Genomic DNA, 21,708 nt, shown 5'->3' with positions numbered 1-21,708 from the left:
TTAAATGTATGTAAGTTTCCCTAATAATGCCTACTGGGGCTAATTCACTGAATTCATGGAATTGAACACATGGAAGCTTAATGGAGAAATTAAGTCATCCAAAATAATCACACAACCGTGAGAACAAATAAAATTAGTGTGAAGTGTCCCTGAAAGGAAAATGTTAACTCTCCAATCAGACCAATCTGATCTTGATTAAGCCAGATTTTACTGGTCCTAAATTGCCATACTTAAATTGTATCATTTGGCCTTAATTCTTGGATTTTTCTGCATACTTTTGTGAAAGTAGGTGTAAAGAGAGAATCAGGTTTTGCTTCCATATATTTTTCAAAAGTAGCTAGAAAATATCACGTGGTAAAGGCATATTCTGAAATTCCTCATAAGTTTCATTTTATTCTTCGTTTTTCTCCTTCTTCCTTCCTGTCTCACTAGCCCCCGTGGTACCATGCACTCACACACACTCACACACACACATATCCACACCCTCCGTAAACAACTCAGCTGCGATACAAGCACTAAAGGATATCAGGATAGCTCAGTGACTTTCTTGGGTAAGCTCTGCTCTCCTTGCCATCGAATTTTCTTTGCTGATGAAAAGAAAAGGCATTTCTTTTCCTTAGCCCCACCTATGAAGCCCTTTTATTTTAAAACATCACTAAGGACACCAAGTGTCTAGGAGAATTAAGTACAGTTAACGACTAACTGCACAACATTCAGATTTTAAAATCGCATCTTCCCAGCAATTTCGAACTGAAATGCAATGCTTGTGTGGAGCCTTCCAAGTCTGCTGGGCTTTTTCATCCACGTAGGTGCAGAGGTGAGGCATGTCTGTGCGGGAATGTGTCTTTGTGCGCTTGTGCAGCCTGCTTTCTTAATAATGTGTGCAGACGGCATTATGGGAGTCCTAGAGCTACTTAACTTACTGTGAGTCATTATCTTGAGATGACTTTGATAACAAATTCTGAGGTTTTTTGATTTGGGAAATTAAAAAAAAGAAGAGGAAGAAGAAGCAGCCAAAGAAGAAGCAAGAAAGAAAAGAGTAAAGAAAGGGAAGTCACCATCACTTCCATCTGATCCGGATACCCAACCTTTAAAAAAAATGTTCAAACCCCAAACCCAACAACCAAGAAAAACTCCAGGAAAACAATAGATATTTTCAGCTGAAAGTGTTCCAGATCCTTCTGACAAAGAGCCTCCTGAGGATTACAATGCAGTCAATGTTGCTTTAATTAAATTTAATGCTGTGTGAAATGCACTCCAAGAAACTTTGATGAATGACTGGGGCAATTCACGGAGCTCACTAAAGGGCATCCAGCCCTTGCCGGGGTGTCAAGCCACGATGAATTGGTTCGTACAGGCATGTTTATAGACTGCCTCGGGAACCTTGTATCTGTGTGGTAATGTCAGAGATAATGTTATGATTCGCTGGACCTGAGGGGGCTTTGATGACACGGTTAATGAGATGTCCCAGGGAGCGTCTCAGCAGGTTGTGCTCAGACCTCCCACATCAAAAGAGGCAGCCTCGCCCCTCCGGAGCGGCTGCCCTCCAAATCCCTCAGCTGCCCTTTTCTTTCCTTGGGGTCTTTTCCCCTCCTTGTCTTTTTTTTCTGTTCCTTAGTCAACATTCACTTTGTCTGGCTGTTGAAATTCAAAAGTTGTTAGTTTTTAATTTGGCTTCTTGTTGACCTGACAGTGAACAAAAGATTTTCTGGGATTGTGTGGAAAAGGGGGAAGTAAAAAAAAAAAAAAAAAAAAGGTGCCCAAGAAAGAGTAAAGAAAAAAGAAAAAAGACTCCTGGCCGAGAGAGGTAACACACAAAAACCACCCTACTTAAAAAAAAAAAAGAGTTTTCTTCCCGTGGACATTGGGGCTCAAATCCTGTCATATGGCTAGAGGCTGTGATAGGGGAGCTGACGTTTCATTTGCTTTGCTCAAATCTAAAAGAAGAAAGATTCAGAAAATCAATTGATAAAAACTGAAAATTTGTTAGCTAAAGCAAGCACACAAGCAATTCATTTATGATGATAAGGGACACAGTTGTATTTTTAACACTTCTTTTTCCCTCATTACAGTCTGTGGGTGGAAAAAAATTCCTACTGGGAATTGAAGAAAGTCATGGTAGCTGGTAAATAAACACACTTGGAATATATCTATCTTTGCAAAAAGTCCCCAGACAGGAAATGGACAGCCAGTATTACCTCATTAAAGAGGATATGCATAGAAGGGGAAACACAGCCATATCAAATAACCTTTCCTGAGAAAGAAAATGGTTTTATTTTATACTTTAAAGACATTCTAAAATATTTGCTTCTCTAAAAGTAGCCAAATATTTCCTCCCTGGGGAGAAAGCAGCCTTTATTATTAATGTTTTTATTATTTTTTCATAGAAGAAGGAAACTATGACTCTCACCTTTAAATTTCGTAACTGTACTTGCTACTGCCATTTTTTTCTCATTTCTATAGAAACCACTTGAAAATTCATAGGAAAAACAAGCATGAAAAGTTTTTCCTTTTTTCTATTGTACTCTTTAGTTTTTGTAAGTACTACTGAAATATTCTGAATTCTTTATCACTGAGGGTGAGTGAACTGTCTAGGTAGACAGCCTCTTATGGCAAGTGACATTTATTTAAAAACATACTTGCTTTTGCCTAATGGCACTATAATGAGGTTGAAATTAGATCATAGAGACAAAAATGCCACACACGGCTTGCTTGGTTGTTTCCTAAAGAGAACAGAAAAGAAGTAGGAACCTAATCTGTTTTAAAATAAGTCTAGGTCCAAGATGGTGTGATGAAAGAATCTTTGTACTCATTAAGGATCAATTAGTGTTTCATTAACTGGACTCTTTCCCACAATTGCAACATAAACGATAGAATATCTGAGACAATTGGGTGAGAAATTGGATACCTCAGCTGTAAGTTGAAAAGAGTAACTTTTTAGGTAAGACAGTATTATTTATTACAACAAAGTTGAGGTATGGATTGGTAAAAGAACAAATAATAACTAATTGGTGGTTGCTTTAGTAAAGAAAATTATTTCAAAATATTGAATGTTCTTTAAAAGTGAGAGTAAAACTTAAATTTAAGTGATCAAAAGGGAAGGATATTTAATAGCAGAACTAGGGGTCAATATGATGCCTCTCTTACACAAGGAGCAGCTTCTTAGAAACTCTCCGTGAAGCACATTTGCTTTTTATAGATCTATGTCAGGCTCAAAGCCCTACAGCAGACTAACCACCTGCGTGTTTGAACTCAGCACAGTGTCAGCCAGTGTTAAACAGGACTCTTTCTGTTGCAAGTGACAGAAAGCCCAACTCAACGTGGTTTAAATAAACTTTTTAAAAAGGAAATATGTTGGCTTCTATTAGTGGAAAGTCTGGGGAGAGATATGCCTTCAGGTAGAGCTGCATTCAGACTTCAAACAGTACCCTCAGAACCAGCTTTTCCTCTACTGTCCTCTATTTATTATGTCCATTTCATTTTCAGTCCCACATGATCACAAGACAGCTGCAGTTGTTCCAACCTCAGATATTTTCAGACCCAAGTCAAACCGGTGAGTCAGACCCATTTGTAAGTCAGAAATTCACTCTGACTTCATGGGCTGGGACCACGTGTCCAGCCCTGAAATGACTGTCATCGCCAAAAGATTTTGGTGTATGAATTGACTCTGGCTTAGTTGACGTGCACCATCCCTGGAGTTTGGGGTAGCATCTCACAAAGACCACAGACCACATGGACTAAAAATAAGGGGAGTGCATACCCAAAGAAAAATCTGCTACTGGAATAAGAGAAGCTCTATGATGAAGCAGCAAATAAAAATGGACTCCAATATGCCATATCTCACCACTCCTGGGATAGATGGTCCACCCCTCCAACAATTTGAGAAATCTACCCGCATACGTTTGGATTGATAGTAATGAGGAATAGAGGCATTGTCGCCTTAAAATGGAGTTAGGAGAGAGTGCAAATTGTCTACCATGTTGAATACCTAAGTACAATTGTTCAATAATCATTCTAGTTGCAAAGGGCATCAAAAGAGGGTAACAAAGCACCCGCGATGTTACTATGCTAAGTTAGTTTTAGCTCATCAGCCTCCCATCCCATTCTGTGCATTGTCTTTTGAGTTTTAGGTGATTAGAGCCACAGAGAGGAAAAGAGCCAGGTAGTAGGGCCTGGGTCCTACTAGAGCAGGCAGCTGCACTGGGAGAAGAGGAAGCGTGTGGCCACTCAAGTGGCAGAGCCCCAGGGCAGTTACATCTCCAATGCACCACTACATGACTCTATAACGCAGCTTAGGCCATTGCTGATGGCAGAATCAGGGGCCTGGTTGGAATGAGGCGAAACAAAGCCGCATCGCCCTGCAGGAGGAGACTACACGCGCTGTAAGTGTTACAAAGCACGCACCACCACTCCACAGAGCTCAAGAGTTTTCTGGATCAGGACAAGGACTAGGAAGGCCTTTGACTCTAAAGAGGGAGGTCTCATAAGTTGCAAAAAATGGTCAAGTTAAGAAACACTTGGGGCCAGCCCCATGGCTGAGTGGTTAAGTTCGCGTGCGTGCTCCGCTGCGGTGGCCAAGGGTTTCGCTGATTCAGGGCTAACTGGACAATGTCAATGTCACAAGTTTATCCACTCTGCTACTGTTTTGGCTGCATTGCTTTTTCCTTAACCATTGTAGACCCTCGGTATAAACAGATTTTACATTTTTTAATACCAAAAGTTGCTATTTTTTAGAATAATAAGATCTTTGATATGTAATAATAATTATATTTTCTTCTTATGTAATAATCATGATAATTAAATGAGATCACACATATATTCCATCACAAAGTACCTTACACAAGGGAGTGAGTCAGTTGGTAAGTGAGTCAGACTGGCCAGTCGCCCAGCCTTCAATATTAGGGGTCTTCCTGAATTTGTGGGTTGGTGACAAAGATATATATATCCCCTCTGGAAAGGCCTGATAGATTTCATAAATTAGCTCCACAATTTGACCGTAAATTCCTGAAGACACAGATTTCTATCATCCTTATATTTTCCTCAAAGCTGAACGTCATAAAATAGATACATTGAGACGCTTAAGTAAAAATAAATGGCTTTTAAACGATAGAAAGATGAGAACTTGGGGTTTCTAAAAAAAGATATTTTGCCATGTGGTTCCCAAAGTGTAGTCATGTCTTGGTTATCTTAGGTTGTTAAAAAAGGTTCCCCAGCGATGGCGGTGCTTGAGTTAAATTTTAAAGAGGAGTCAGGACATACAAAGAAGAAAGGCTTTCCAATCAGAGGGATCAGAAAGCACAAAGGCACAGAGACAAGGGTTCCATGTTGTCCTAGAACAACATTATACAGAGAATAATATTATGATAGCATTGTGGTAGCAGTGATAGGGGAAGGGGTGAGTCGGGGGAGAAGAGCTGGAAAGGTAAACAAAAAAGAGATTATAGAGGTTTGGGTTTCTATGCAAAGGTACTTAGTGTTTTATACGGCTTCAAAAAGGAACTATTGAAGAAATTTGAAGAGGGAAGAAAATGAATGATTTTCTGGTAAAAGAATGGAGCAGGAACAGGAAGGAGGAAGACCATAGGCAGGGCATCAGCACGTGGGCCTTTGTCATAATCCAAGTTGCACATGATGAAGGACTGACCAACGACAAAGGCAGGAGGATGGAGAAGAGGTGACGGACACAAAAGAGAAGTGTTAAAGGTTCCAAAAATTTGCTCCCACGGTGGAATTCTTTTTATCAAACAAAATCTTGCAATTTTACTTGGAACCGTGGCAGTGTTGTTTTTTTTTTGAAGTGGAGCCCCTGCCCTCCATCTCCGACTCACCCCGCTGGGCGTAATTTGAAAAGCACTGTGAAATCACCAAGTTTTGGTAAGGGTCTGAACGCGGGCCGAGCGAGTGAGAGGGACCTCGCAGCAGGACTCTTGGTTTCCCAGTTTAGGGGTCTTGGTGGATAGAGGTGTTCTTCCACAGGGAGGGGCCACAGGAGAAGCAAGACGCCGTGCTCAGTTCTTCCTGCTGGACTTCTTTCTCGTCCCGAATTGTTCTTTGTTCAGTCTTCCTTCTGAGGGATCTCGTCAAGGTGGCGGGGTAGGCAGACTCTGAACTCACCTTCTCCCACAAACACAACCAGGTTACAGCTATTCTTGGAAAAATTACCCTGGAGAGAAAACTGAAAACTGGATAAAAAGAACCCCCACAACAGGGGACTGTCCCGACTGAGGCGGAAGAGGCAGAAATTCCTTCTGGAGAGAAAAAAGCCACCTTCCCAAGCTGCAGGCCTTCACAGCTGGCCGGGCGGGAGACACCCTAAGGTACCCAGCCCTCCCTGGAGAAGTGGGGACTTTAGTTGGGGCACATTACAGCTATAAGCATCCTTCAGACTCAGTACAACTGAGATGAGTGTCCTCCTATCTGGCTTCACTGGCTATTGCCTGCAATCTTCCTACTGAGATTTTACAGTGAAAACTGTTACGAGGGCAGGAGTTTTGGAACAGTTAGGAAAATGAGGTTACCAAAGAAATATGATGACCTCAAAGTTAAAAAACTAACAACAAAAGGTGATTCTACTAGCCATTTGTTCTAGAAGTTCATAAATCTTATGTCCAAAGTTTAGTTTTTATTTTCACATAATTATCTACCTGTTTTGAACATGTGGTTTAAATTTTTGAGCTAAGTTCTAGTGATTAACTACCATGATGTGTGTGTGTGTGATGTGTAATATATAATATTTATATATAGGCATATATTTATTTAACATAAATTGTATGTACATAAATAAAGGCTTATCTAGACTTTATTCATTAAATCAATCATTTATCCATCAAATGCTAACTAAGTACCTACCGTGTACCAGAGATGTATGGCAGTGGACAAAAGCAGGTTGGGTCCCTTCTCTCATGGAGTTTACATTCTAGTGAGTTGAGAGCAAATCATTTCTTGACCGTACTTGAGGGACAAGGTCTGTTAGAAAAGGGAAGCCCATTATCCACTCTACCATTCCAATCTGGCAGTGCTTGATTCAGTGTGATAACTTGCAGCAACATGATAGGGATCACAAGGCCACAAGAGTGGGGCAGTGACACAAGAGAGATGAGTAATCTGGCCTTTATGTTTCTCATCAGCATTGCTTTGCACTTTGGATCAAATCTTGACGTGGATTGTCGGCCTCTCTTCAACCTCAAAAAGGTAATGGATGCTTCAGTTTTATTGAAGCTTGGGATGTTGGGCAGGTAAATGATTACTAACTTTGGCTAGAGGATGATTGAGTGACAGTGAGAGTGACAGTGAAATTGCCTCCCACTGGACTGTATTTTACACAGAAACATGTGGAGTTGCACACCACCTCCCTCCCTACCCCACCCTCTCTCTCCCTCAGTCTCTTTCACATATGCCTTCAGACATGTGCACTCGTCCTGTCCCTTTTTGTCTTTCTTTATCACTGTTTATGGGATGACATAGAACTGGGTTGCAGACTCCATCTCTGGTAATGGTATTCTCTTAAATTTCTAAGGCCTTATCCTGTTTAAATAGTCAGTAGAATTTCTGAGTACTTATTGAACTTTCTGTCACTTTACCTACATAGCTTGAATTCCACATTCAGCCACTTCACCCGAGTCTTTGCAATCTGCCAAGTCACCTTGCTATTTCTAACTCAAGATGACTATATCTCTATAGTTCTGATTATTCATTCCTAGGTTAAAAAACAAATAAAACAAAACCCTTCAAATATTTCCCATTATCTGTCATACTCCTTGGCAGACTTTAAAGATTCATTACTGTCAGGATCCAATCTTCCTTCCTAGTCAAATCTTTCTATTCCCCCCAAGCCCTTTATATGACAGTAAGTTGTGCACCTCTGCACCTGCTCACACTGTTAGTGCCATCGGGAATGCTCCTCCTTTGATTTCACCTGCCCAAATAACTCAACTGTGGCTATCGTGACGATATCCCACGTTATCTTTGGCCTTGAAGTCTGTCAAGTAGACAAGAAACCAATCATCCTATTTGATTCAGTTGGTTAATACACTTTGTTTTTCCTTAAAACCTCTTTTCTTCAAGCAAAAGCCCTTATTTCAGAGTTTCAGATTTATGCCACTTTTATATGTCTTTAGTGTCATGCTTTTAATGCTGGTACAGATAAAATCAAGTCTAATTTCATTCTTAGATCTCGATAACGAAATCTGGTAATGATTTTGACATGAAAAGGTACAGTGTTTGAATGGGACGGTGTAGTCTAACACATGTAGAATGAGCAAATACAGGAAGCCTATATTGCCATTTACGGGCATGAAATTGTGAAACATAAAATGAGTCGAGAATTGAGTCTCCGTGAGGAAAGAATAAAGATCTCTTTAAAGATCTTGAATATCAGAGGGAATTGAATTTAGGTCATTGTCCAGAAACCTGTGTACAGATTGGCTGTTTCTCTGAATTCTCTGACATAGTTCTAGAGGGTCCAGAACAGTGCCTGACACACAGAAGGTGCCCAGGAAAAACTTGTTGACCACTTCACAATGAGCTCAAAAGGGAAGGACCAGGAGAGGAGGCCCAAGAAGTAAGCAAAACAAGAAGAATTCACAACACGATTTGAAGGGAACTCTGCAGAAAAATACCTGCAATTCCACTGGAGGTACCTCCTTAAAAATATTCCACCTCCTTTTCCTTTTATATTTCCCACAGCTCCTAGCACGAAGCAGATCAGCCGAGGATATGGGTAAGTATCTGATATGGACTCTCCATATTGTTCAGAGTGTGTAATAAGTGCCTGGATTTATTGATATATCCCTTTGAGTCTTAGGAAATGTGGCATCCTCAAGCATGCCCTGTTGAAAGTCAAGTTGCTTTGAGAGAGCTAATAGTTTAAACTACTATCAGATTGCTCCTTCGGGGGCAGGAAGCAGTGGTATTTATGACAGTGGATAAGACCAGAGCCCCCTGGGACAAGGTGCAAGAGAAGAACCTTGTGCATATTTCAGGAAGGAGGAGGCAGGGCTCTCAGTAGGCCTGCTCTGACTGGTGGTTATGTCAAGCCACAGTCGTGGAGGGGGAGACCCCAGTGCATAGGCCTGGCTTTTTGCCCCCCATCTTTCTTTTTGCTCCACATTCCTTTCCCTCCTTCTGCCTCAGGCAAAGCAGCACTTGGAAAAATCTGTTTGATAGACATCTTCCCTTTGCTCCTCTTTACTCTCCCTCAGTTCTGTTCTTTACTCTGCTCTGTGCCCTGGGAGGCTAGCTTCTGTTGGGTATTCCGCTGGAGAGCATGGGCAGCAAACCAGAAGAAGAAAAGAGGATGATGTCTCGTATTTATTCTCCTGGTTCTCACTCTGTGGGGTTGTAAAGAGTGAACCTAGACCCAAACTCCAGAGTCCCTGGCACCTGGCTTCTTGTTTTCTTTCCATCTCCCTCTTTCTCCCTCCCTTTTTTCTGGTAAGTACACCCTAACTTTACCTTCCAGGCCTTGGGATGTAAGTTCTCCACAGTAGAACACTATTCTTTGTGGTTTCCCAAATCCTTCTCTACACCTTTGTAAATATGCATTTATTAAACTCACGTTGAATTACCCAATCTGAGTGTGCCATCTGTTTTCTGCTGGAATCCTGACTGACTCAACCTCTTATCTTACAGGGAGACACAACTGATGTCATGTGCTTTGGAAAGAGTTAAATATCTGCTTTGGGAGCTCCTTATATGAACATTTTATAATGAAAGTCTAGGTGTTCTTTGTAGCCATCAGGTAAACATTTTCTGAAGCCCTATTTACAAATGGAATCCTTTGTAAAATTCCAACTAGAAGAGGTGTCATTAACCGTGCTCATTATGTATAGAGGAAGAAGTGGGTTTCTTCTTCTTATCAAACCATTATTAAATATTTCTCTCCAAATACACATCAATTTTTTTTCTTCAATGCCTGCTCAAGACTCTAAGTCAATGTCTTATGGAGAAAACCTCTGAAAAGTCAAGACTTTATTCTTCAGCCTGCCTGGCTCCTCCACATTTGAAAGAAAGAAATTCGACTGTGCCAATGAAACAACTTTAGTAAACTCATTGTTTTCAATGCTGGAGTTGTATGTGACCTTTGGAGTAGAATAGGATATAATTCCATTTCTCTAGCAGACTGACGGCTTCCTCATCGTCTTTGAACACTATGTGCTGCCCCCAGCAAAAGACTGGGAGGAGGGAAAGGAGACTGTAGGCAGTAGCAGAGCCTTTTAAAACAGAGGAGACAAAAGTAAAGGATTTGCTGGGGCAAAGGTAATCATACCCCAATCTGTGGCTAGACCAGCTGGCAGCTGGGCTCACGCCCAGTACACAGGCTATCAAAACCAAGACAAAAACACCCTTATAGAACTCAAATTTTGACTCGACTTTGATGACATTATAATTTTTCTTCCCCAATGACAGAGTAGATTGGGCAAACTGTCTGAACTTCCACTTGATGTTTGAATTACCTAATCCCCTCCCAAATCACATAGGAAGATCTTCAAATTGTGAAAGTCTGACAACGGGCCAAGTCAACAGCCAAGAGCAGCTCTTCAGAGTTTTCCTCTGAAGTCTGGAGGAAGCAAAAGTCTTGTTAGTAAAGGTTCGGGTACAGCTCCTGAAATGGCCCCTGCTTCACACTCTGGCTTTGCTCAGCTTCAGGAGTTCAGACTTGTTAGGCTTCTTTTGGAAGGATTTTACTCTGCTCTGCCCTTTTGTGTAATGATTTAGGCCCAGGGGTTCTGGACTGAGATTATCCAGCACCGGATTCAACTGCTGACATCATTTACCTCCATGTGACCTTAGGTAAGTCACTTGACCTCTTGTTTCCTCAGTTTCCTATCTGTAAAATTATGATAAAAATAATGCCTAATTCTTAAGATTGTCACAATAATTAAATGAGGTAATGAATTTATTAAAGTTAAATGAAAACTCATTGAAAGTTATGAAATGAGTTATGTATGAAATGCTTTTAGAATTGAGCCTGGCACGTGGTAACTACTCAATAAATGTGAACAATTCATCATCATCACTGTGTAAAGGGTTCAGCATTTTGTAAAGTGTTTAGAAATATTAGCCATTTTTATCATTATTTCCCCAGATTTTGCTATCCTAGCCATGTTGTGTGTTTATCAATAAGTTGTCAGAATAACATTTTTTACTAATTCCTTTTCCACAACAGTATGTGCTCAGTTAGCAACGATTCACTGTTGATTGAAAATCTTGACGGTAACTGTATTTTCTTTTTTCCAGGTGGAAATGTTCTGCTCGCCTCTTGATTGTTCAGGGGATAAAATGAGGACATCATAAAAGAGATGTGTGTGGGATGAGTTTCTCAATAAAACTGCTTTTATACCCTGCTTCTCACTCTTTTTGTGTTTCTGGAGCATTTGCTTTTGGCATGTAATATTTAACTCCAGTTATTCACATGATAAGTATTTCTAAACAGCTTCCTATACTGTACATATGCAATACAACACATTAAAAAAATAAGTGCCAAAGTTTTGAATTCAAAGGAATTTTAGAACATCCACTCAAAAGATGGAATATACCTGCCATTGTTCCCATCACCCACACCCTCTCACCTATGACAGACGTTGCTCATAGATTGTCACAATCACTCCTGCAGTGTTGGTTACAGCTTCAGAATTCATTTCAACACAGCACACCAGGTAACTGCTTCTAATGAGTCATAAGATAAAACCTAATGGACAAAATATAATATGGTCACCTCAGAAAAAATCACCCACCTAAATAGCAGCAGAGTAACATCCAACACTCAGCATTTCCAGACGTGGAAGATTCTCGTTTACAGCACTGTGAATGAAAATGTTCTTAAAAACAGATTTCATGAGACTCTTCGAAGATGATTCTATCTTCCAGAGTGAACTGCATGAAGAAACAAGCTTTAGCCACGTCTCATATGGTTTGCTTTGGGCCTTTTTCTCTCCAGGAGTCTGTGGACTGGCTTAAAAATCTGTGATTTTACTTACGTCATATCCCATTTTAGCTTTTGTGAAAAATCAGCCAGATCATTAACAATCCTTTGGAAGATTTGTTCTGTGTCAGGAGCAGAGTTGACTGATCAGCCAGAGATGTGTTTTTGTCTTCAGCATCGCCACTGGTAACATCAGTGACTTAATTTTTGCACTTGACCGGCTCCCTGAGCTTGCTTGCCCCACCATGGGGCTTCTTGGGAGAGTCTCCCTCACTCACTTCTCCAGCAAGTTCCAGCCTGGGTGTTTCAATTTCTTCTTGGCTACACTGAAAGGTCTGCAAGTGTCATGTCTGCTGTTGCCTCAGGGTTCAGGTTCGGGGAATGTTTCCTCAATTAGTAGGTGACATCAATCTGAAGTAAGTCCAACAGACTCTCTGGCAAGAAAACCAGCCAGAATCAGGAAGGAGCAATATTAGAAGGTTGTGTAGTCATCAGATGTAATTCAGAGAATGGCTCTGAGAGGCAGAGAGAAAGGCAGATGCTGCCCTATGTGATGCTGAATCTCGTTGGTTCTCGCTATGAACAACGGCATCCCTTTCTCCTACTGCTCATAATACCAGACCTGATGTAGAAGGAGGTATGGGAGAGGAGCATGTGGAAAGGGAGTGCTGAATTCCCCCGCCCCCTCCCCCTACCCCCTCATTTTTTCTAAGCCAGTGTGTTGAATTCAGTCTGGCTTCAGTTTGGAGATACTTCAGCCACACTAGAGCCAACTCTCCCCTGTCTTACCTCCCACGTGGATGTGTGCACCTCAACCAACACTCTTAAATTCTTTCTGTGAAGACTGGAATGTTCTGCCAGGAGGATTCTTACAGATACTTCTGAGAGTTTTTCTTGGAACATCAAAGCTACAGTGGCATAAAGGACTAGATGACGGATCAGAGTAAAAGATTTGCCATACCTACCACCTCCCTCCTTTTCGAGTTGGTTGTCAATAGTAGCAATAATTCTATTTTGCATTTCCTAGGCTTGACACTGTTAGGGCACCTCCAGATGTATGATATCTTTTGATTTCTCATGCTTTGCACATGAGAAGATGCTAATTGCTTATGAACTAACCTCTAATTAGAGGAAAAAATTAAGAACAAAAGGGTTAGAAAGACTAACAGTGAGAAAGGAGAAAAATTAAGTACTGTTTCAGTTTGCCCCATATAGGCATGAGAATGAAGAGGGTACATCAATGCTTACACGAATGTATTCCATTGAGAATGAATGTTAAAGATTGTTCCCAAACATTTCTCTACCAAAGTCTTCCATGGGCTCCGTGTTTTGAAAAATAACCTGGAAAACTGCAGTTGTTAAAAATCAATTGACTTTGTCCCCATTTTATTGATATTAGCCATATTTAACAACAGTCAGTTGGTACAATTCTGAGTTGCTATAAACAGCCATCCTAGGAATACGGAATTTCTATTAGGTTTGAGGATCATGCCAACAGTCCCTGGATGCCTGTTATTAGTTTGATGGTACTGAAGGGATTGAGACAAAAGTTTGGGAACCATTGATATAGTCTAGCCTCTTCCTTTTAAAGATGAACAAGTTGAACAAGAAAATCAGAACACTTGGCTAAGATTACAAAGGTTGTTGATATCAAGGTGAGATTAGAATACAAGTCTTCTGTCTGAGCATTTTATTCCAAAAACAGATAAAGCAGATCAAAATCAAATCCTATTATGAGCCATGCAGGTCTTTAAAAAGGGAAGTCACTAGTTAAAAGAAAAACAGAACCGTAGGCTTGGTGATAAATGGCAAACGGCACTCAGCCTCGATACAGAGAGGACAACGGAAAATGAAAGGGAATGCCCTGGCTCAACAGAGCAACATTTCCTGCTGCAGCTAATGGGAGTCATGCCAGTATGAGAATTCAGCATTGCCAAATCTTCGTGCTTTTTCCCCAAGAGAAGTAGGAAATGCACATTCTTATGTGAAATCTCCCAGTGTTCAAGTATTGCCAATTAATTCAAATATTTTTTTAAAAATACTATTCGGGCCAACATTTCAAGAGCCAAACAAAATATACCTGTGATCTTCTAATTTGTGGCTGCTCATAAAAGTAATCAATAATTGAACATGTGTTTACTGATAAAATTTACTAAATTCCTAATGTTAATTCATCCATCCATCCATCCTTCCATTTAGCCATGTGATACATACTTGAGTTCCTACTATCGGTAAAACACAATACTGGATGTTGTGGGAGGCACTGAGTGGGACTGGGGTTGTGAGGAGAGTAGAACAGATTTGGAATGGCTAGCAAGGGGAATTGAGTAAGACATTTGTTCTCAGCCTGGCTATATATCAGAATCACCTGGGTCTAACCCGTGAAGATTCTGACTCAGCTGTTTTGAAGTACCATCAGCAGTTAATAAGAGGTAAGAAAAATATTGTTGAGTAGCAGCCAATGTCAGACCACATGAATTCCTGGTGAAGCCAATATGTATGATATAATGACTTCTTGCAACCCCAGGATAAAAGAGTGGAAGTAATTGTGGCATTGGAGGAAAGTAGAGAAGGGATCTCATTTAGCTAAGCTAGGAGACTGCCAAGGTCGTCGTAGCTGAAATGAATGACCATTAAGTCCAGGCTGGTGGTGGTGGGTAAGCCATATACGGGTCTTGAAATAGAAATTCTGAGTCTGTAACCATCGTGTTCATCATGTTTCAGGAGAAACAGAGGGGGCTGGTGTCTTAATTTTCCTCGGTCCATATCAGACTGGCTAAACAATCTTGAGGAAATGGTTTGCTACACCCCAATTTCCTCATTTTTTAAATAAGGCTAATATTGTTGCAAAAGCAGTTTGAAACTTGCGGAGCAGTTTGAACAGTGAAGGAGAAGTGGTGCACAAATGCAAGTATTATGGGTTTCAAATTTGTTATTTTGAGTGCTAAAAGGAATTTCTTGGAGGGGTCTTTCTCTTTCATAAATTCAATCAGAAACGTTCAATTTCTGCACACACGAACAGGCAGCTACAACTGGGAAAATGATTCTGTGATTCCACACATTCCTTTGACAAGTCACAAATGGGTTTTAGTGACCAGCTGCAGCTTGTGTGTTAAATTCAAATAATTCATTCTTGGCACAGTTATTTTTTACGTTCCCTTGCATTAGGAAAAAAAATTATGCTGCCTACCATTACACATTGTAAAAGCGATAGATTATATCTATTTGGAGAGGATATTGCATGCTAAACGCACAAAATGAAAATGTCAATGAATTCTACAATATGTTTCGCCTCTGATCAGTGGGGGCAAACCTTGTTTGGATCTTTAGTCAGCGGGTCTGCTAAGACCTTCAGAGGATTTTCTTATCTCATAAACTACAGGAAATGTAAAATGGAGATAATTGTTGACTACATTCCAGGTACGCAAATGGAAACTAGCTTTTAGAGCTAAGGTTGATCTGGAATTCATTCCCCTTCCAAGAGTCTGGAGCCAATAACAATAACAGAGAGACTGTCAATCCGCTGAGCGCACTTGTGGTTTTCAGAAGGGAAGTTTTTTTTTTCAAGTCAAAAGATGTTCTCACATTGGACTGAATTCTTGTGTTGAAGGGACCAATTTATCCATTAGCATCCTGAGATCCATTCAACAAAGAAATGTATTTTAAACTTATTTTATCTCTGTGCTTTTTTAAGTCTATGATCATATAAATATACCCTAAGTGCCAAAAAAAAAGCCTATACTCAGAGTGAGCAGAGTGAGAGATGTTTCAAGATTGTTACAATAGAATAATGAGTAATATTATCACACTGGAGGCAGTTTGATGGAAAAGGATCCTTGGGTGTTTGTATTTAGTCCCTGACTAAGTCAACATAGAATTTCTACTGACCTAATTAATCTTAAATTAAGCATGCCTACTGTTTACTGTGATTACCTCATTAGACAAACTGTTTCAGAGTCTGTTTTTCCTCATGGTGAGAAAGGTTCTCTTTTACTTCAAAAGTGAGTTTTCCTCCTCTTAAGCTCAGTTATTTGGCCATTTCTATCCAAAATAAATACTTCTCCCTCACCTATTAGCTGTTTGAGGCTGAGTTGTGTCTATAAAGGCATGTACAAGACTCTCAGGGCAGACGACTTCAGTGCGAGCTATGAGTCTGTGAGGGCCTGATTTGACCCTGTGTTTGTGCTCAGTATATAAGTATTTATGTAATGTTTTCATTTCCTGACCCACTCAGTATCATTTCTTTGGCAAAATATATTCACTTCCCTCACATTTTCCCCATCTGTTATATTTTTAAGTCTGTCTATTACTTTGCTTACTTTTCTTTGATCTTTTTCAGTCTGGATATCATTTTCCATGGACAATGCATGGACACACACACATATACACACATACACACAGGTAAACCAAAAGAATACACAGCATTTGTTTTCCACTATACAACTATGAACGTTATTTAGTATAGCATTTAGTTTTACATATAAGATATGCATTCATATACAGATTTTATCTTTATATGTATTTCTATGATGCCAAAATGAATTGATCTTTTGTTTTTATGAATAGAGACCATGAGGTCTCTCTGTTTTGCTTTTATGAGAAAAAGCTCGGTATAATAGAGAATTAATGATCTGAGTTTTTTTCACTTTCCTTCTCTGGGTCTAATTCTGGGATATTACCTAGATGGAGAGATTCTGTTTTTCTTTTGATGAATTCATATTTGATTTCCCTTTGTTCCCAAGTAGCATGTTTTGAAAGCATTGCTAACTTACCATCTTGAAAGATGTTAACATTCAAGAAAACATCACACTTAGCAACAGGCATCTGTGGATTCATTCTGGATTCCAGGTGGGTATTTGAGACACAACAAATGAAAAGCCCAATTTTAATATATTTGCCTGCTCTTGTTTTCTCACTTGACTTCCCAATCTAATTTCTTTGCTGCCAAGAGTTCTCACTCATATCACCATTTAAAATTTAAAAGCAATATATATTTAAATGCAAAATAATGTTCTTGTACGGAGACTCTGCCATAGTGGAAAGGATGACAGTGGATTTCATTTCCAAGAGTTCTGGATGATCTCCCGAGTGGTAGAGCCAGAAGTAAGAAATGTTAGATCATCCCAAGTGACTGGAAATAAAACAAATACTATTCCCTGTTTGATCATGCTCTGTCTCTTTCCACATCAGTTTTTGTTTTTCTTCATTTGCTCTTTGTCATCTTCCTTTTGAGTGACCATGGTTGCTGTGAATAGCAGAGAGAACAACTTCCAAATTTATTTGAACAGTAGGAAAGGTTATGTCACCCATTATCACGCTTTGAGAAAACTGAAAATTTCTATTAGTCATGTGCACGCAGCATTTTAGGTTTGCCTTAAAAGTCTCCCTGTTGACTCAAAGCACCCTTCTGAAATCTTACTATTCTCTATAATGATAATGTAATTCAAATGGGGAATTTTCCACTCACCATCCCATCTTATCCACCCACTTAGGAACACCCTAGTAGAGTGATCCATTACACAGAACTTGGTGCATGCACAAACTTCTGCCACAAAAACTGACGATGAAGCAAAAATGTGAAAAGCTCAATAAAAATGGAAAATATTTCGTATCATGTGGAATGAATATTTCTTTAGAATATTTGTATGTTTTGTAATAGTAGATTTTAGAATACGTAAGTAAGTTTATCTCTGGGGTCCACAGTCAAAAGCTTGCTCCCAGAGCAAATACCAAATTATCCTGGTAGGGAAGTGAGTGAGTGGACTACAAAATGTGTAACTTTGTATCTACTTCAACTGCTTCAGGCTTTGGTTTGTTTTAAGGGGCCTTCAAAAGATTAATATTCTGCTATTTCCTGTGGAAGCAACACCAATAGTTAAATGAAATAAATCTACTTCTCTGGCATACATTTTTTCCCTTCTTAGAAATTTCAAAACTGAGATGTGCGTATGAGTATGGTGTATACGTGCATGTATGAACCCATATAGTTTGTGTGTGCCATCTACATTCTTGAAAAATTATGCATATGTGAATAAGTAGAAATGAAATCATATTTTAAATGACCCATGGAATTCAATATAATGTAACTCCTCTGGGAATTACTTTTAAGTGATATCTACTTTAACAATGTAGTTACTCCCACAGACATACTGGATTTATAGAGATTTTTTAACACTGTATTTTCTGTAATTAGTGATAGCCATGTAGAAATACCGATAAACTTTGAATCTAGAAAACTGAAAAGAGATATTGACATTTGACATAACCTTCTAGAATTAGCATCAATATATCAGCAGCTTTCTGAGGCAGGCGTTACAGAGGAGGACGAATGAGGACGAGGCCCAAGCACCTGTGAGGAAGTAATAATGTGCTCACCTCTCCCTTTCCTTCTCCTTTTCCATCTCATGGCTTCTGTGTTTGTACCATTTTGGCAAAGAAGAATGTAGGCTTTGGTATTAGTGAATCTCTATTGGGGCAAGTGGCCTCCTGGGAGAGCTGAGCAATCCAATATAGGCAAGAGGAAAGACAGAAGTAAGCCTTGACCTTGTGGCTGAAATTGTCTATGTGGGTGCTGGAATTTCCTTGGATTCATGATCTGGAGGCCTGTTTTATAGAAATTGGACAGCGGCCATGAGCACGAATCAGTCGTAATATAGTGATGGCTGGTTCTGGGTATTCAACTTCTCCATACTGTCCAAAAACATGAGCCAGAAACTCCAGATGTCATTATCTATCCCTTAACTGCCCCATACACTTTTAAGCTGTTGTTTTATGTTGAGTCAAAGGCATGCGAGTATCTATATGGAAAAAAAAAAGAATCTCAACCTTTACCTCACACCACATAAAAAAATGAGCTCAAAATGGAACATAGACCTAGCTCTAAAAATTTTGAAAGAAAACATAAGAGGAAATCTTAGTGACCTTGTATTTGGCAAAGATTTCTTAAATACAACACAAGAAGCGTGAAAGAAAATAATAAACTGAGCTTCATCAAAATGAAAAACTTTTGCTCTTACAAAAACGTTAGGAAAATAAAGGGCAAGCCCCAGCTTGGGAGAAAATATTTTTTTGCAAATCATATATCCAACAAAGCACTTGTATTTAAAATATATAAAGAATACTTACAACTCTACTAATGAGAAAAAAAGGCCACCCATTTAAGAAAATAAACAAAACATTTGAAGTGACACTTCACCAAAAAAAAATATGGATGGCAAGTAAGCATATGAAAGGATACTCAACAACATTAATAATTAGAGAAATGCACATTAAAACCACAATGAAATGTCTCTATACTACCACTAAAATGGATAGAATTAAAAAGACCGCCCTATCAAGTGTCAGAACTTGAATACACTGCTGGTAAGAATGTAAAAGATATAACCACCTTGGAAAATAGTTTGGCAATTTCTTAGAAAATTGAACTTACATTCACAGTACTGAGCCACTCCACCGCTAGGTATTTACCCAAGAGAAATAAAAGCATTGTCCATGCAAAGATTATATACAAATGTTTATAGCAGCTTTATTTGTAATAGCCAAAAGCTGGAAACAATTCCAATGTCCTTCAACAGCATGATGGAATACAACTCAGCAATAAAAAGGAATGAGCTATTGATATACTCCAAAACATGGATGATCTTAAAATAATTATGTAAAATGAAAGAAGCCGGATTTATTTTTAAGTACATACTGTATGACTTCATTTATAGAAAATTCTGGGAAGTGAAACATCAATCTATAGTGACAAAAGTAGGTCAGTAGTTGCCTGCGACAAGGATTGGGGAGGGGCATAAGGGAGGGATTACAAAGGGTCACAAAGAAACCTTTGGGGTCATGGTTATGTTCATTATCTTGACTGTAGTGATGGTCTCACAGGCGTATCCTTATGTCAAAACTCATTAAACTGTACCATTTGAATATGTACAGTTTATTGTATGTCACTTATGCTTCAATAAAGCTAAACAATATAAGTATAATATAAAAAAAATCCTCTTACATTCATTAATCACCATTATCACAAGCTTTTAGAACTAATGGTGAAAATTTCTTTTCATTTATTTACTTTATTTCTTGGAATGTTATTTCTCAAGCAGTATACTCTGAACAGGATGTTGCACACTAATGCTATCTGTGATCACTGGCTTGGCAAACCCTTAGTTAAAATTTACTTGCGTATCAGGATTCTCAGAATCACTAATATGCTGATATGACGTGTAAATCTAGATGCAATACTAGTATACAACATCACCCAAAATAAATCTTGGGGGACTAGTGTTCCATGGAACCCACTTTGGAAAGTACCACTCTGGCTACATCTCTGAGAGGAAAGATGGCTGGAGAGATTCATTCTCATCCCTATTCTGCAATTCATCAGGTTGCCTCTTTGGTTTCTACTTTCCTCATTTAAAAACTAGAAAATTTCAGGAGCCGGCCCTGTGGCTGAGTGGTTAAAGTTTTGCACATTTCACTTTGGCAGCCTGGGTTCGTGGGTTTGGATCTGGGAGCAGACCTTCTCCATACATCAGCCATGCTGTGGAGGTATCCCACATACAAAATAGAGGAAGATTGGCTCAGATGTTAGCTCAAGGCTAATCTTCTTCACCAAAAATAAATAAATAAAATTTAAAAACTAAACTAAAAAGTTTCAAGATCAATTTTTACATTCAAGTTTTTTATTTTAGAAATATGTAAATCTAGATGTCCGTACAAGAATTTGCTAGATTCCATGGGAGCATCATATACTCAGTTCTAGTTTTCAACGGGAATATTTGTGGCTAGAGGTTGTCCTAAAGCAATGGTTCCTGATTACCAGCCTGAGCCCCTTGGCCACAGTAAAGTCACCAGTAAGAATTAACAAAAATATAGAGTCTTGCCCCTTCCCCTTCTTTTTCCTCCCTGCATAATTTAATCTAAAAGGTATTAGGTTGGGCCAAACAAGGTAAGTATTCATTCCAGGGGTTGAGAAGAGGAGCTACAGTAATTCCAGAATGTCTGTAAAGAACAACTCAGGACCATGTGCCCTTGTTAGAATGCAAGAAAAAATACCCAGCATCAGTTCTGTGCTATTCCTGCAAAGGTTTCATGATCTGAATCTAATCATGAGGAAACATGAGAAAAACCCAAATGGAGGGGCATTTTAGAAAATAACAAAATAATCAGCAAGTGTCAAAGTCATGAAAGTCGAAGCAAACAAGGAACTCTTCCAGATTGAAGGACATTAAAGAGACACGACAACTAAATGATACACTGTAAAGGGCATTATTGGGACAATCGATGAAACTTGAATGGGGTCTGAGTATTCGACAGTACTAATACATCAATGATAATTTCTCGACTTTTATGCTTGCTTTGTGGTTATGTAGGAGAATGTCTTCATTTCTAGGAAATACACACCAAATATTTACAGGCGGTGATGCAGAATCATGTCAGGGACTTACTCTCAAATCGTTCAGATAAAAAAAAGCCCTTTACACTGTACTTGCAACTTTTCTGTAAGTTTGAGATGGTTTCAACTTTTTTAAAGAACTTAAAGTCACACCCCTGGGGAAAAATAGAAAACGTATTTTTATACACACGTACATACATACATTATATATACCTATATATAGTATAATATATGTAATATAAGCGGTAATATTATATAAACAGATTCTCAGGCCTTACCTTCAGAGGTCCTAATTCACTAATTTTTGTATATTTAGTAATTTATTGTCAATTTTACAAAGCTTCCAGGTGATGCAGATATACACTTTGAGAACCATCTAGAAATCATTTAATTCTAT

General features: G+C 39.1%; 1 long non-coding RNA gene across 2 annotated transcripts; it reads right to left on the bottom strand.

Moving 5' to 3' along the window:
• Nucleotides 1-3,977: 3,977 nt before the first annotated feature.
• On the bottom strand, nucleotides 3,978-12,264 carry LOC139044839 (uncharacterized). 2 transcript variants are annotated; one of them, XR_011502150.1, is made up of 3 exons: nucleotides 11,979-12,264; nucleotides 11,571-11,689; nucleotides 3,978-6,966 (listed from the first exon to the last, which is right to left on the bottom strand). It is a non-coding gene; the product is annotated as an uncharacterized lncRNA (long non-coding RNA). The 2 variants fall into 2 exon arrangements; XR_011502151.1 differs by having other exon boundaries at nucleotides 3,978-6,163.
• Nucleotides 12,265-21,708: the final 9,444 nt, after the last annotated feature.

Source organism: Equus asinus, chromosome 3 (assembly GCF_041296235.1).
Source record: "Equus asinus isolate D_3611 breed Donkey chromosome 3, EquAss-T2T_v2, whole genome shotgun sequence".
In the NCBI taxonomy this organism is placed as follows: Eukaryota; Metazoa; Chordata; class Mammalia; order Perissodactyla; family Equidae; genus Equus; species Equus asinus.
The sequence above is the reverse complement of the archived record's forward strand: the minus strand, read 5'-3'. Positions and strand labels throughout refer to the sequence as shown.